The 14,352-nt window shown below is 51.3% G+C and overlaps 1 pseudogene; it reads right to left on the bottom strand.

Annotated features, from left to right (window-relative positions):
- LOC149361490 (uncharacterized) overlaps positions 1-7,808 on the bottom strand; it is a 32,146-nt pseudogene extending 24,338 nt beyond the window's left edge.
- Between the last annotated feature and the right edge of the window lie 6,544 nt (positions 7,809-14,352).

The raw sequence follows: 14,352 nt of genomic DNA, 5'->3' as shown, positions 1-14,352 counted from the left end.
AGAGAGTGTGTCTATAGTCTGCGCCATAGTGTTAATGCTTTGTTATCCAGGGAGGGGTGAAGCGGGTGGTAGAGCTGGCCTGAGGCTCTGTAGGCCTGCGTCAGCTCCCTGAATGGCTGTGTGCGCTCGTTCGTGAATCTCCGATCCGACGCCACCTGATCCCGATTTAAAGAACCTCGGGCTAAAAGATTGGCGGCCTCGTTTTCGGGATTCTCGGAGCGCGTAGGCACCCATATCAGCTCCACTTGACGGGGCGGGGGTGCATCGGCCGAGTCCAGTAGGTCAAAAGCAGGGACATGAACTCGGCCTCGAGCAAAATTTAGAATCGCAGTTTTCGAGTCACTTAAAATATACCGGGCTTCCGTGCGAGTGATAGAAAGTGCAATGGCGGCTTTCTCTGCAGCCTCTGGGAAGGCGTCTGCAGGCAAAGGTAGTGTGAGGAGGGTGGATGAAGAGGAGTCCACCACAGCTGCTGTCGCTTCATCACCCGTGCAGGCAGCGTGTACTCATACGGCGTCCGGCTCGGAGCCGTACGCTCGATGGCGTGCCTTCACACGGGCTCTGCGCCGCTGCTCATGGTGTCACGGGTGCATATTCCTCGGGAGCGCTTCGATGAGGAGCTCCCGGTGAAGAGGCCGTGGGATGGCGAGGAGGGTTGGGTCGTTTCCCGGTATTCTAATTCCGAGGGAGTCCGGGATATGCCTGCCTGTGGTGGTTGGTGTGAGCGTGATGTATTGGGCCTGTCGGTGGGCTTCCGCCAGTTACCTCATCGTGTTGTGGAGGCCCAGGCACAGTAGTCTGTCTATGGGTGTGTTGAGCGGAAGATGAAGTGCTACCTTGAATGCCTTGCGAATCAAGGCATCCAAAGCGTTTATGACATGTTTGATAGTTGTAGTAATGGGTAGTGTACAACACACGGCTGAGGAGAAAGGCATGAATGTGGCGACATAGGTCGCACTCCTTCATGCCTCTATGATGTCCCGAAACCCTGCGGATGAGGTGCGATATTGCGCCTACAACTTTCTTAAGTTTCTTGAGGATGGCGGTGTTTTTGCCATAGTTCTGGATCTGCAAGCCCAATACACAGAGGGTGTAAACCTCATGTACAGGGCCACTATTCAGTTCAATTGGAATGGGGGAACGTGAACAGAGTGGTTCTTAGGCCGGATGAGGAGTAGTTCGGACTTCTCTGGGGGAGCAAGGCAGTCCGATGGTCCGTGCGTAATTTTGGGTGAGGACATCAGATTCCTGTAAGGTGTTCTTTATGCCGCCGTCACTGCGGTGGGTGGTCCACAGGGTGATATCGTCGGCATAAAGAGTGTGTTTTATGTGGGGAATAGTTGCCAATTTTAGGGCGAGGGGGATGAGGGTAATGTTAAACAAAAAGGGGGAGAGGACGAACCCTTCAGGGGTGCCGATGCTCTGAAGCGTGTATGAGGTGGAAGACAGAGGGCCGAAGTGTATCTGGTTTGGTCTGGTTTATGGGGTTTAACGTCCCAAAGCGACTAAGGCTGTGAGAGATGAGATGCCGTAGTGGAGGGCTCCGGAAATTTCGACCACCTGGGGTTCTTTAACGTGCACTGACATCGCACAGTACACGGCCTCTAGAATTTCTCCTCTAAAGAAATGGAACCGCCGCGGCAGGGATCGAACCCGCGCCTTTTGGGTCAGCAGCCGAGCACCATAACCATTGAGCAGTCATGATCGCCTGATGTACAATGCGATCAAAAGCTTTGGAGAGATCCAACGCTGAGACTGCCTTGGTGTGACCTGGAAGAAGCGGGTCGAACATGTTGTGTGTGAGTTACAGCATGGCGTCCTGTGCGGATAGATGGGTGCGAAATTCCACCATGCAATGCGGGTAACGATTGTTGTCCACCATGTGACTTGTGAGTCTCGCTAACAGAACATGCTCGAGGAGATTCCCGAGACATGAGGTTAGCGAAATCGGGCGAAGGTTTTGGAGTGTAAGTGGTTTCGTGGGTTTAATTATGAATATTACCTTCTCATGGCGCCAGGACTGCGGGGGGTTGCCCTCCCTCTAGCACTGGTTGAAGTATTTCGTAATGTGGGTCATCGATTAGTCATCCAATCAAGGTGCATGGAGTTTGTGATTTGGTCTGCACCAAGTGCGGAGTTGGCGCGGAGAATCAGGAGGGCCGCTCTGACTTCCATCTCCATGATGTCGGTGTCGAGTGAGGGTTTCTTCTTGTCCTGTGTAGTAGGGTAGAGATGTGGGGGAACCTGGAGAGGTGTACATGGTTTAAAATTTGTCTAGGAGGGGGTCGAGATTGTCAGTGTGTTCATTTGTGAGGGGTGTCACGTGCTGTTGTGTTGCTGATTTGGTGCGTGTGGGGTCAATGATGTGTCGGAGGAGTTGCCATGCGCGTTTGCTGGACAGGTTTGCGGAAATGCCGTCACATGTCTGTCTCCAGTTTGACCGGCAGAGCTCCTCAGATTGCTGTTGGATTTGTGTCTACAGCGTGGCTGGCCGCTTTTTAGCGTTCTCTTGTGCTCGTTGCCCTTGCAGCGTTCCAGGAGGCTGTGATAAGCAACCCAGAGGTAGGCTAGGCGTTTATCGAGGGTAGGGATTTCGGTTGTAGTTTCAATGTGCCGCGTGTTGTGGTGAACGTCATACTTGAGTGACTGCACCCATGCGTCGATGTCTGCGATGGGAGTGTCTGGGAGAGTGGTACGTGTAGCGCGAAAGGCACCGCAGTTAATGAATTTGTCTGTTGTATTTGCGTGACGGGGTGGCTTGTACGAGACACTCATTTGTATAATGTAATGATCACTGCCCAGTGTATGTTGTGTTCTGTACCAGGTAACGCTGCGGATGCAGCGGCTCAGCGTCAGGTCCGGACTGGTATCCATGCTGACACTGTTGCCGATCCGCATAGGCGTCTGAAACGTGTTAGGCACAGTGAGTAGGAGGTTCTGCCAGACAGCCAGAGCCTGCGACCTGCGCGGTTGTGTATCCGCGGTCAGTATGCTGACTGTTGAAATCCCCACCGATGAGTAGGGGATGTTTCCCCGCTAGATGGTGTAACTTTCGCACAGGTTATTCTATCGAGGCCATCGGCAGGGACGGGAGGTGATATATGTTTGCTATAAATATAGAAGGCAATGAATGTGCGTGATGTATAAGTTCTGTGATCACGCAGGGCGTCTGATACGTGATGTGACGAGTTCTGTAGGTGAGGCTGCGGTGGATGAGTGTTGACGCCGTTGGTGTGTTAGTGGTATCCGAGTGTGTAGATGTGTAGCTGGGGAGGGTTTCCCGCTGTGGAATCTCCTGGAGAAGAAGTATGTGGGGGTGTGTGTTATGGTGGGAAGCAGAAGTTGCAGAGGTGCGTGCTTGGCCCAGAAGCCGCGGCAGTTCCAAGTTAAAATGGGGAGGTAATTAGTGTCCTTCCCACTAATTATCTTCCAACACTCCACCGATTCAAAAGCATCTCTGCAGATCCTGGCCAACCTTCTGAAAAAAACGGATCACCAGTCAGTTTCCCTGGACATCGGGTATCTACATCATTTAGCTATTGCCGCAGGCACTGCAGAATATTTCAGTGGGTACTTGCTCACTGTGGCATTCTGGCTAATAAAAAAGCGGATGAAGCTATTGTCTACTTATCTATTGTCTACTTATCTGGGGCGTCACTTCTAGGGCTAACTTGGAAACTCTATTCCGAATGCTGAAAAAGTGTCTTCGTATTATTCATAACCTATCGATGTACGAACATACCTCTGAGTACTTTCACCAGGACAGTATTTTGAGTGTCACTAATCTATATAAACAAAAGTTATCCGAAAAAGCATTTTTAGAATTCAGAAGTAGTCGTGAGAACTTTTTTCTATATATAATAATACCACAAATAACTACACCTTAAGAGCTAGGAACTTTATTAAGGCTAAAACTAGAACAAACTACGGCAATCAGCTTTTACAGTGGCAGATTCATAACTTACTTAATAATGAGCACGCTTTATTTGATATTATGCAAGATTCCTCAACCATTTCCATATTGAGAAAGAAATCAAAACTGTATTTTTCCAACAATTGACTATTGTTTTTTTTGTAATCTTTTTTCTGTTTGTTTTCTCAATTGACATACAATTTCAAGCGTTGCAAGACTTTTTATTCCCATTTTGCTTTTGGCCTTCCTGTATCTTCATTTCATCAGTTGCATTGATTTATTGTATGTATAAATGTGTCTATCGTATATAGTGGTATGTATATGTGTGTATTATGTTTATCTATGCATACATTTTTCTGTGCACTGTTGTCTGCTGTGCTCGTGGCGCCAGAAGCCTAGTCAGGCGGGTATAGTCTCGCCTTTCGCTCCGGCGCCATGACAATCTTGTATTGTCAGAATTTAATAATAAACTTCAAGCGGCCCGTAAGGGCCATCAACATCGGAGATACATTCGAGCTTTTTTCATGAAATGTGATGCGTTGCAAATGGCTAAAAGTTTTGCTTCACTCAATTGACCCACATCTTAGATCAAGACTCTCATCCAGAATCCCTCGACATCTGGAAACACTTTATCGCCGACTTCGTCTGAATGCTGCATATACAAACGGCTTGCGATATCGTTTTGGACAAATTAACAGTCCGCATTGTGACAACTGTGCCTCGATAGAAACTATGGAACATATCCTGCTTGAGTGCCCTGCGTATGCTAACGAGCGTGCGTACTATGAACATTGCATGCAGAAGCTCTGCCCCCTGCCCCTAACAATGGAAAAAGTTTTAGGGCCCTTAGCCTGCCTTAGGCAACAGAGACTTGAAATGAACTTTCTGTTTACATATTTAAAAGACATTGGACATCTCGATAAGCTTTAAATTCACTTGCACGTTACCGTCATGCATTCTTCATGCAGTGAACTTTGTCAGCCGATTTGTCGGATTATGCACTCCATCCTTTCATAGGTTACATAAATACTCGCCGCTGCATCCTTAGTACCCATTTCATGGCCGCATTTTATCTTCGTTTTTTTTTACCTCTTCCACTCCGCTCTGCTTCTGTCTTTATCTCCCGAATTCCCCTCCCTACGCAGAGTAGCATGCCAGCGATTCTTAAACGCCGGCTAAATTCTTTGTATTTCATTAAAGAGTCTCTCTTGTTCTCAATCCCCCCACCATCGCATATGGTGGGTGGATTGAGAGGGTAGTAAGACGGCCGTCAATTGGTATGTGTTGCTCAGAAAAGGTGGTTTGTGCTTGCAGAGGTAGGATGGGAGGAGTGGAGGGGGTTTGAAGTTGGGTGAAGGGATGGCTATACGTTCCAAGAGCTGCATCATCTTGGTAAGCAGAGCGTCCATTCGCTGATCAAGTTTTTCGGTGACGGTGGCGGCAAGGAGATTAAATCAGGCCTCGCGGTGGGCGTCTAGCTCTTTTAGTTTTTGGTCAAATTTGCCTTCGAGTGCTGCTAATTTAGAGTCTATTTCTTGGAGCACAGGAGGGGGTGTGGCGTCTTAGGTGCGCTGCTTCTTTGCAGGAGGGGTGCTCGAAGTGTCTGTGGATGATGAGGTCGGGTTAATGACCCGGGGTGCGGGTTGAGGGGGCATGGAGAGGGCGGGGGTGCTTAGGAGGGAGGTAAGGCGGCTTACCTTGTCATGCAAGGCCTTGAGCTCCTGGTCTCCCGGATCTGCCAGGGAGGACTGGGGTGGTGGCGGATGACGGGTGGCGTTGCCAGAAACGCGGTTTGCCCAGCTGAGACGCGAGTAGTTGTTGCTGCCAATCTATCCGGTTCTAGACGATGACCGGGAAGCGGTCGAGCTGCATCCGTTGCCGACGGACGCTTCCGCCACCAATGCCAGCACGGAGGTGCAGGTGCAGGGAGAAGTTTTTACCCCCGAGATTATGACCCAACGGACTGTACTCACATCCTTGCTGTGGCTGCCCGCACCAAGGACGTTCGTTCATCAGCCCGAAGCCAGGAAGCCACAGCCTCTGCTACCGGTGCAACAAGCCTGCATGCCTTGACAAGTCGGCGCACCTGAAAGCAACCCGCTCAGCTGCGCAGCGCTCGTGGCAGCAGCCGCCGCTTCCTGCTGCGGACTACAAGATCGTTTTTAGCTCACGAGGCGAGCTGCAGCTGGACCTGCTTCCACCCCGACTAATTCGGGAGGCGATCCTCCAAGCGGCGTCCCAGCTTCACGAAAAAACGCGTACCCAACTCAGGGTACACCCACTGAACAGTACATGCACCGTTAAGCACGCCCCTAAAAGATGACACGCTCGCTTTGGTTCGAGTGACCAGCATGAAATACAATAAGGGAGTAATTACTGACATCCACCCAAGCGCAGCCTTACGGCTACAAAGAAAAGCTATACAGCTTTCTCCGAAACTTCGCAGTTAAAGAAAAATTCGTCCTGGTCCGGGGTTTGAACCCGGGACCACCGCTACACCGGAGCAGTCGCTCTACCAATTGAGCTAACCGGGACGGCAAGCTTATGGTAGGGCGAAAGCGAATTGATCAATAACTCGAAGTGGGAACAGTGTTGGTCAAATGTTTTAGGGGAATCACCCAAGGTGGAGTAGATTTGTAATAAGCGAGTAATTACTCATTGACATCCACCGAAGCGCAGCCATACGGCCACAAAAGAAAGCTATACAGCTTTCTCAGAAACTTCGCAGTTAAAGAAAAATTCGTCCTGGTCCGGACGAATGTAGCCGCATGGCTGCGCGTGGGTGGATGTCAATGAGCATTACTCCCTTATTACAAATCTACTCCACCTTGGGGGATTCCCCTAAAACATTTGACCACCATGAAATACCAAGGCAAGGACTTCGCCCTCGCACCTTACATAGCCCAGCCTGACGGAGGGGTACGCGGTGTCATGACCAATGCGTACTGGCATGAGAACCCGACAGAGCTCCCGCAAGACCTCATCACTGGCAGCGCAGACGCCCTCATCGTGGACGCCCGCCGAATGGGCGCCACGTGTTCGATTTTAATCACGTTCCGTGCTGGACCTGTCCCACGCGTAGTTCTTTATGAAGGAGCCCTCCACAGCTGCACAACGTACAGAGTTCACATACGCCTGCACGAAATGCCGCATCCCAAACCACCAGGCGGATGTGTGTGTCCACCCAAGCTCCAAAAGTGCCCGCGCTGCGGGAAGTCCCATCCCAAGGAAGATGTACCCTTATGCGCCCCCAGCAGCATTCTCTGCGGAGGCCGTCATATGACCGGAACTGGGAACTGCAAGTCACGGGGCCGTAAACTAGCGTCCCCGAGGAATGCTCTCTCTCCTCCGTCTACATCGCGGCTTTCCCGCTGCGATCGACCCAGCACAGCCAACGGACGCAGCTCGACGGCTTCACGGTCGCCTTTCAGAAGCCGACAAAATGGCAGCAAGAACACCTCGCATCTCACCTGGGCAGACCACGTTCCCGCAACGGTACCCGTCATCCCCCACCACACCAGTCCTCCCAGGCAGATCCGAGAGACCAGGAACTCAAGGCCATGCGCGACGAGGTAAGCCGCCTTTCCTCCCTCCTAAGCACCCCTGCACCCTCCATGCCCCCTGAACTCGCACCCCGGGTCATTAACCCGAACTCATCATCCACAGACACTTCGAGCACCCCTCCTGCAAGGAAGCAGCGCACCTCAGACGACCCACCCCCTCCCGTGCCCCCAGAAACAGACGCTAAATTAGCAGCACTCGGAGCCAATTTTGACCACAAACAAAAAGGCCTAGACGCCCGCCTCGAAGCGAGATTCAATCACCTTGCCGCCACCCTCACCGAAAGACTTCAGCAGCGCGTGGACGCTATGCTTACCCAGATGATGGAGCTCATGGAACATAATCTTACCCATCGCTTCACCCAACTCCAAACCCCCTCCACTCCTTCCGTCCAACCTCCGAAAGCACAAACCACCTTTCCTGAGCAACACATACCAATTTGCACCCGTCTAACTACCCTCCTCAATCACCGCACTATACATTATGGCGTGGTGAAGCAGTAGTTATCTCCCCAGTTTAACGTGGAACTACCGCGGCTTCCGCGCCAAACGCCCACCTCTGCAACTTCTTCTTCCCACTATCACTCCCATGCCCCTCATACTTCTCCAGAAGACTGCACACCGGGCAATTCTCCTCAGCTACGCGTCTACTCACTCAGATATCTCTAACACACCCAGGGCGTCCACACTCATCCACCGCAGCCTCACTAACAAAACTCATCACATCATGTCTTAGACGCCCTGCGTATTCACTAAACTTATACATCACACACATTCACTTCTTTCTATATTTATAGTGTTACGTAGCCGTTGGGGCTCGTAACCAAAAGGTTTTAATGGGCGGTACCGGAGAACAAGCCAAGAGCACCCAGAGAAGGCAGGGACCGATCTTCTTTCTTTTACTCACCGATGCACGCGATTTGCGAAGAGCAGCCGCCCAGCGGCTACTTGTGGAAATGTGGCATTACCCCCTCCCTAAAAAAACATCGACCCGATGCAAGCGCAAGAAAAGAAGGTAAGAAAAGCAGTTCACAAGAACATGGAAGAAAATAAGCAGTTCGTAAGCAAGGATGGTGAGAAAATGAACAGTCACAAGAAGCATGCGGTGATGGCGTGGCGGTAGGCTGCTAGCGGAGCTCGCGCGAAAAGTACGCCTTCATTCGCACTACGTGGACAACTTCGGGCTTCTGCTGGCGGCGATGGGTAGTAGAAGAGACGTCGGGAAGAAGTTCGTATGTGACGTCACTCAGCTGACGGACCACTCTGTAGGGACCGAAGTACTGCTTAAGCAGTTTCTCGGAAAGCCCTTGGCGTCGAATCGGAGTCCACACCCACGCCCTGTCTTCCGGTTCGAAGGTCACTACTTGGTGGCGGTGATTGTAACGACGAACGTCTCGGCCTTGCTGGATCCGGATGCACATTCGCTCAAGCTCGCGTGCTTCTTCGGCGCGCTGAGTAAATTCCTCGGTATCAACTTCGGGATCATGGCCGTGATGGGGCAACATGGCTTCTAGCATGGTGGACACTTCGTGACCATACAACAGAGAGAAGGGCGTCATGCGCGTGGTCTCTTGTTGCGCCGTATTGTACGCGAATGTGACGTACGGTAGGATGTCATCCCAAGACCGATGTTCAACATCCACGTACATAGACAGCATGTCGGCGAGAGTTTTGTTGAGACGTTCGGTCAGGCCATTCGTCTGTGGATGGTAGGCGGAGGATTTACGGTGGGTAGTGCCACTCAGCTGCATGATGGATTCCAGCAGCTTGGCCGTGAAAGCTGTGCCTCGGTCCGTTATCGCAATTGAAAGGGCGCCGTGCCTGAGGACGATGCGCTCGACAAAAAATTTCGCTGCTTCGGCTGCCGTGCCTCGTGCGAGGGCGTTTGTTTCAGCATTGCGCATGAGGTAATCGGTAGCGATTATTATCCACCGGTTGCCCGAGGAGGAAGTTGGAAAAGGACCAACAAGTCCATGCCAACCTGCTCGAATGGAAGTCTGGGCACTTGGACAGTCTGCAGTAAACCAGCTGTCCTTACAGATGATATTTTCCGTCGCTGGCAATTGTGGCACGTCCGTACATAGTGGCGCACTGCCGCCGCAAGTTTGGGCCAGTAAAAGCTCTTTTGAATGCGAGTCAAAGTTCGAGCGTAGCCTAGGTGACCGGGTGTGGGCTCATCACGAGATGCCTGCAAAACTTCGTCGCGGAGAGTCTCTGGCACGACGAGGAGATGATCCGTTCCTGTCGGAGAAAAGTTGATCCTGTACAGCACGTCGTTTAGGAGACAAAACAAGGAGTGCGTTCTGGCGAACGGACGGGGTACTTCCGTAGTACGCGCTTGCAGGAAGTCGATGAGTGGTGCAAGCCCCGGATCCTCACGTTGGTGCTGCGAAATAGTGACCACGACGACAGGGGAATGAGGGGCTCGTTATAAATATGAGAGAAGCCAACAGCCACAGAAACCAAGGGACAGAAGGGATTTTTAATAAATTTCTTTATTTTGTGCTGTTGTTCGATTTAGAATATTACGAATATTTAGAATGTTACGAAAAAGAAAAGGTCAGTGGCGCGGGTCGGAGCGCTCGCACTAGGCCCACAGCCATTAAATCATATTATCATCTGTCATCAGGTCGTCCTTTTTTTAGGCTTTCCACCTCGTATCATTTGGTGTGAGGTGCGGGTTCCTCCTCGTCATCCCGGACACTGGAGCATCAGCGCCTTCTGCTCGCTTTCGTTTTTGGCCGAGGGGACCTGGACTCCGCCGCCGGCTCAACCCGAGCCCGAACTGACCAGAACCGACCAGCCGCTTTCCCCAGCCCCGAACACAAGACACGACGACCAGGACCAGACGAAGCATGACCCGACGACGACCCGAATCAAGACGGCACCCCCGCCCAAGCTATCCGGCGAGTCCTTAAACCCTGACCTTGGGCAGTGGGCGACCGACCGCTGGGCCTGAAGCTCCAGGGACAACCGTTCACCAGATCATCTCGTATATCTTGGTGGCAACCCTTTCATCTTCGTCTATCCTTTGTGATCATGGTCATTGCCACTTCATCATTGAAAATTTAAGCAATCAATCGGGACGATCACTCGGAGGACCCGGGTCATGTTAGGAAGAAGACGGCAGTGGCGCGGGACAGAGCGCTCGCGCTAGGCCCACAGCCATTAAATCATGTTATCATCTGTCATCATATCGTCTTTTTTTAGGCTTGCCACCTCGTAACAATATGTTATCGCTTGAGGCTAATTGATTAGAAGAGCAGAAGAGAAAACAACCACATGCCACCAGTGGGTTCGAACCCACTACCTCCATATTACGCGTCCGGTGCTGTACCGCTGGGCTATGGCGACGGCTGTCAAATCTGCTTTCGGGGGTATTTATGTTTACAAATAATCCAACCTTGAGAGTGTTCATCAGCGCCACCCACGTTTTTAAGCGGCGGACAGTGCACGACCTGAGTTACCGCTGATATGTCGTAGAACGTCATCGAACGGCGAGGGTGGAAGCTCTGTGAGAACCCTGTTATGATACCTATGGCGTGAAGGCTGCCAGAACCGAGGCTCTCGCTAAGCAATTAAGCAAACAAGGCAAGGGGATTTAGGGGCTCGTAATAAATATGAGAGAAGCCAACAGCCACAGAATCCAAGGGACAGATAGGATTTTTAATTATTTATGTGTTTTGTGCTGTTGTTCCAGTTAGAATATTACTGACTATGTTATCGCTTAAAGCTAATTGATTAGAAAAGCAGAAGAAAAAACAACCACATGCCGCCGGTGGGATCCGAACTCACGAATTCAGAAATACGCGTCCGGTGCTCTACCGCTGAGCTACGGCGACGGCTGTCATATCTGCTTTCGGGGGTATTTAAGTTTACAAATAACCTAACTTTGAGAGTGTTCATCAGCGCCACCCACGTTCTTAAGCGGCGGACGCAGAACGTCCTGAGTTACCGCTGATATGACGTAGTACGTCATCGAACGGCGAGGGTGGAAGCTGTGTGAGAACCCTCTTATGCTACCTATGGCGTCAAGGCTGCCAGAACCGGGGCCCTCGCTAAGCAATTAAGCAAAGAAGGGAAGGGGAATGAGGGGCTCGTTATAAATATGAGGAAAGCCAACAGCCACAGAAACCATGGGACCGAGGGGATTTTTAATGAATTTATTTATTTTGTGCTGTTGTTCGGTTTACAATATTGCTGATTACGATATAGCTTAAAGCTGATTAGAAAAGCAGAGGAAAAAACAAGCACATGCTGCCGGTGGGGTCCGAACCGATGACCTCCGAATTACGCGCCGATTCTCTACTGCTGACCTACTGCGACGGCTATCAAATCTGCTTTCGGGGGTATTTATGTTTACAAATAACCCAACCTTGAGAGTATTCATAAGCGCCGCACACGTTCCTAAGCGGCGGACAGTGCACGTCCTGAGTTACCGCTGATATGTCGTAGAACGTCATCGAACGGCGAGGGTGGGAGCTCTGTGAGAACCCTCTTATGCTCCCTATGGCGTGAAGGCTGCCAGAACCGAGGCTGTCGATAAGCAATTAAGCAAACAAGGGAAGGGGATGAGTGGCTCGTTATAAATATGAGGAAAGCCAACAGCCACAGAAACCAAGGGAGAGGGGGATTTTTAATTAATTTATATATTTTGTGCTGTTGTTCTGTTTAGAATGTTGCTGATGATGTTATCGCTTAAAGTTAATTGATTATAAAAGCAGAAGAAAAAACAACCACATGCCACCAGTGGGATCCGAACCCACGACTTCCGAAATACGCGACCGGTGCTCTACCGCTGAGCTACGGCGAGGGCTGTCAAATCTGCTTTCGGGGGTATTTATGTTTACAAATAACCTAACCTTGAGAGTGTTCATCAGCGCCGCACACGTTCTTAAACGGCGGACGTAGCATGTCCTGAGTTACCGCTGATATGACGTAGAACGTCATCGAGCGGCAAGGGTGGAAGCTGTGTGAGAATCCTCTTAGGCTACCTATGGCGTCAAGCCTGCCAGAACCGGGGCCCTCGCTAAGCAATTAAGCAAACTAGGGAAGAGGATTTAGGCGCTCGTAATAAATATTAGAAAAGACAACAGCCGCAGAAACCAAGGGACAGAAGGCATTTTTAATTAATTTATTTATTTTCTGCTGTGTTTCGGTTTAGAATATTGCTGAATATGTTATCGCTTAAAGCTAATTGATTAGAAAAGGAGAAGAAAAAACAACCACATGCCGCCGGTGGGATCCGAACCCACGATCTCTGAATTACGCATCCGGTGCTCTATCGACAGGATCCTGCGGCCATCGGAAGACGGCGCAGGAAGAAGATTGAACGCAGGGAGAAAGGCGACGGTCAGGCAACAGCAGCGTTCGAAAAAGGACCTGCGGAGAAACAGCGGCAAGGGTCACGGCAGCGGACCAGCGACGCAAGGCAGCCGGCCGGAAAAGAGAGCAGCAACTGGACCACCACCAGGAACAAGCGGGACGACAGCAACGGGCGTGACGCCATCGGCATCAAAGGGTGAGTCTCTTCTTGCTTCGTGCTGGCGTGAGCATTGCTGTCCAGTTAAGCTTGGGTGGGTGGCATGGATACGCGCTTCGCCCATTTAAACCGCGATAAGCAGAAAGCAAGGGAGATGGGCGACACAGATGACACGGTGGTCGTCGGAAACGAGACGAGCGAGGGGGAGACGCCGGAGATGCCACGGGTCGAGAAAAGAAATGGAAAAGTGCAGGACGACCTGCTGGTGTTAGAGAAGAAGTGTCAGCTGCAAAACTGGAACTTGAGCTTGCTCAGCTGAGACAGCGAGGAAGCGCTGGAGAGGACTCCAAGGTCGTTGAGAGGCATGCTAGCCACAGCGAGCTAAGGCATTACTCAAAATTGCTTGCGGGAATACTCCCAAAATTTCCAAGCGACGCAGAAGTGCCAGTGTGGTTCGAGGCGGCGGAGAGCGCACTAAATGCATATGAAGTGCCGAAAGAACGGTGGGGCCGAATTATTTTCGCGCTCGTTGCAGATAAAGTACAGTTTCTGTCGACCCGCTTAGCGCCATCTCAGCACAGGGTCTACGAAGCGGTGAAGAAATCGGTACTGGAGGAGCTGAAACTCTCCGCGGGAGAGTGGAGAGTACCTCAGTAGATTTAAAGGCGCGAGGAAACGGACCACCGAAGGATGGAGAGCGTATACGACGCGTCTCCAGAGCTACTCACGCTTTTATTTAGACGCACGCAGCGTCAGTACCTTTGAGCAGTTGCTGGAGCTGTTAGTGGCGGACCAGCTAAAGAATAACCTCACAGATGCAGCACTAAAGTACGTTACGCTGCAGGAAGAAAACGGGTGGCGGAAAGCAACCGAACTGGCCGCACTACTGCAGACCTTGGAGAACACGGAGGGGAAAAATAGCGCGGATAAGAGGGTACAGCAGAAAAGAACGGACGCTCAAAGTGCAGGTGCTAAAAAGCCGGCTACGGAACCGCATCGATACGATACAGGGAGATCACAGGCACCACAGGCAAGGTCACACCCTAGAGGTTGTTTCTTCTGCGGAGAAACGGGGCGCCAAAGAGCGAACTGCCCGCACGCGAAAAAAAAGGATGCAGCAAGCTCGCCTAACGATAAGGGGAACGGCCTCTCAGCACGTGTTGCAACGCAGGAGGACTCAGCGGCACAACAACAGCGCGAGCTAATAACGCTCACTTGTCGAGATGGGGATATTGAGGCCATTCTAGACACCGGAGCTGACGTCACGGTAGTTCGGGAGAGTGTAGTGCAGCCTGAACTGGCCAAGCCACACTGAACAATCAATCTGGTCCCCGCATTTGGAGAAAAGGTGCGGGCAAAGCTGGCAATCCTACCCTTTACGTTGAAGCGAAACGCGC

Source organism: Amblyomma mixtum, chromosome 2 (genome assembly GCF_055824585.1).
Source record: "Amblyomma mixtum isolate Tamu chromosome 2, ASM5582458v1, whole genome shotgun sequence".
In the NCBI taxonomy this organism is placed as follows: Eukaryota; Metazoa; Arthropoda; class Arachnida; order Ixodida; family Ixodidae; genus Amblyomma; species Amblyomma mixtum.
This window is presented reverse-complemented; position numbering and strand designations above follow the sequence as displayed.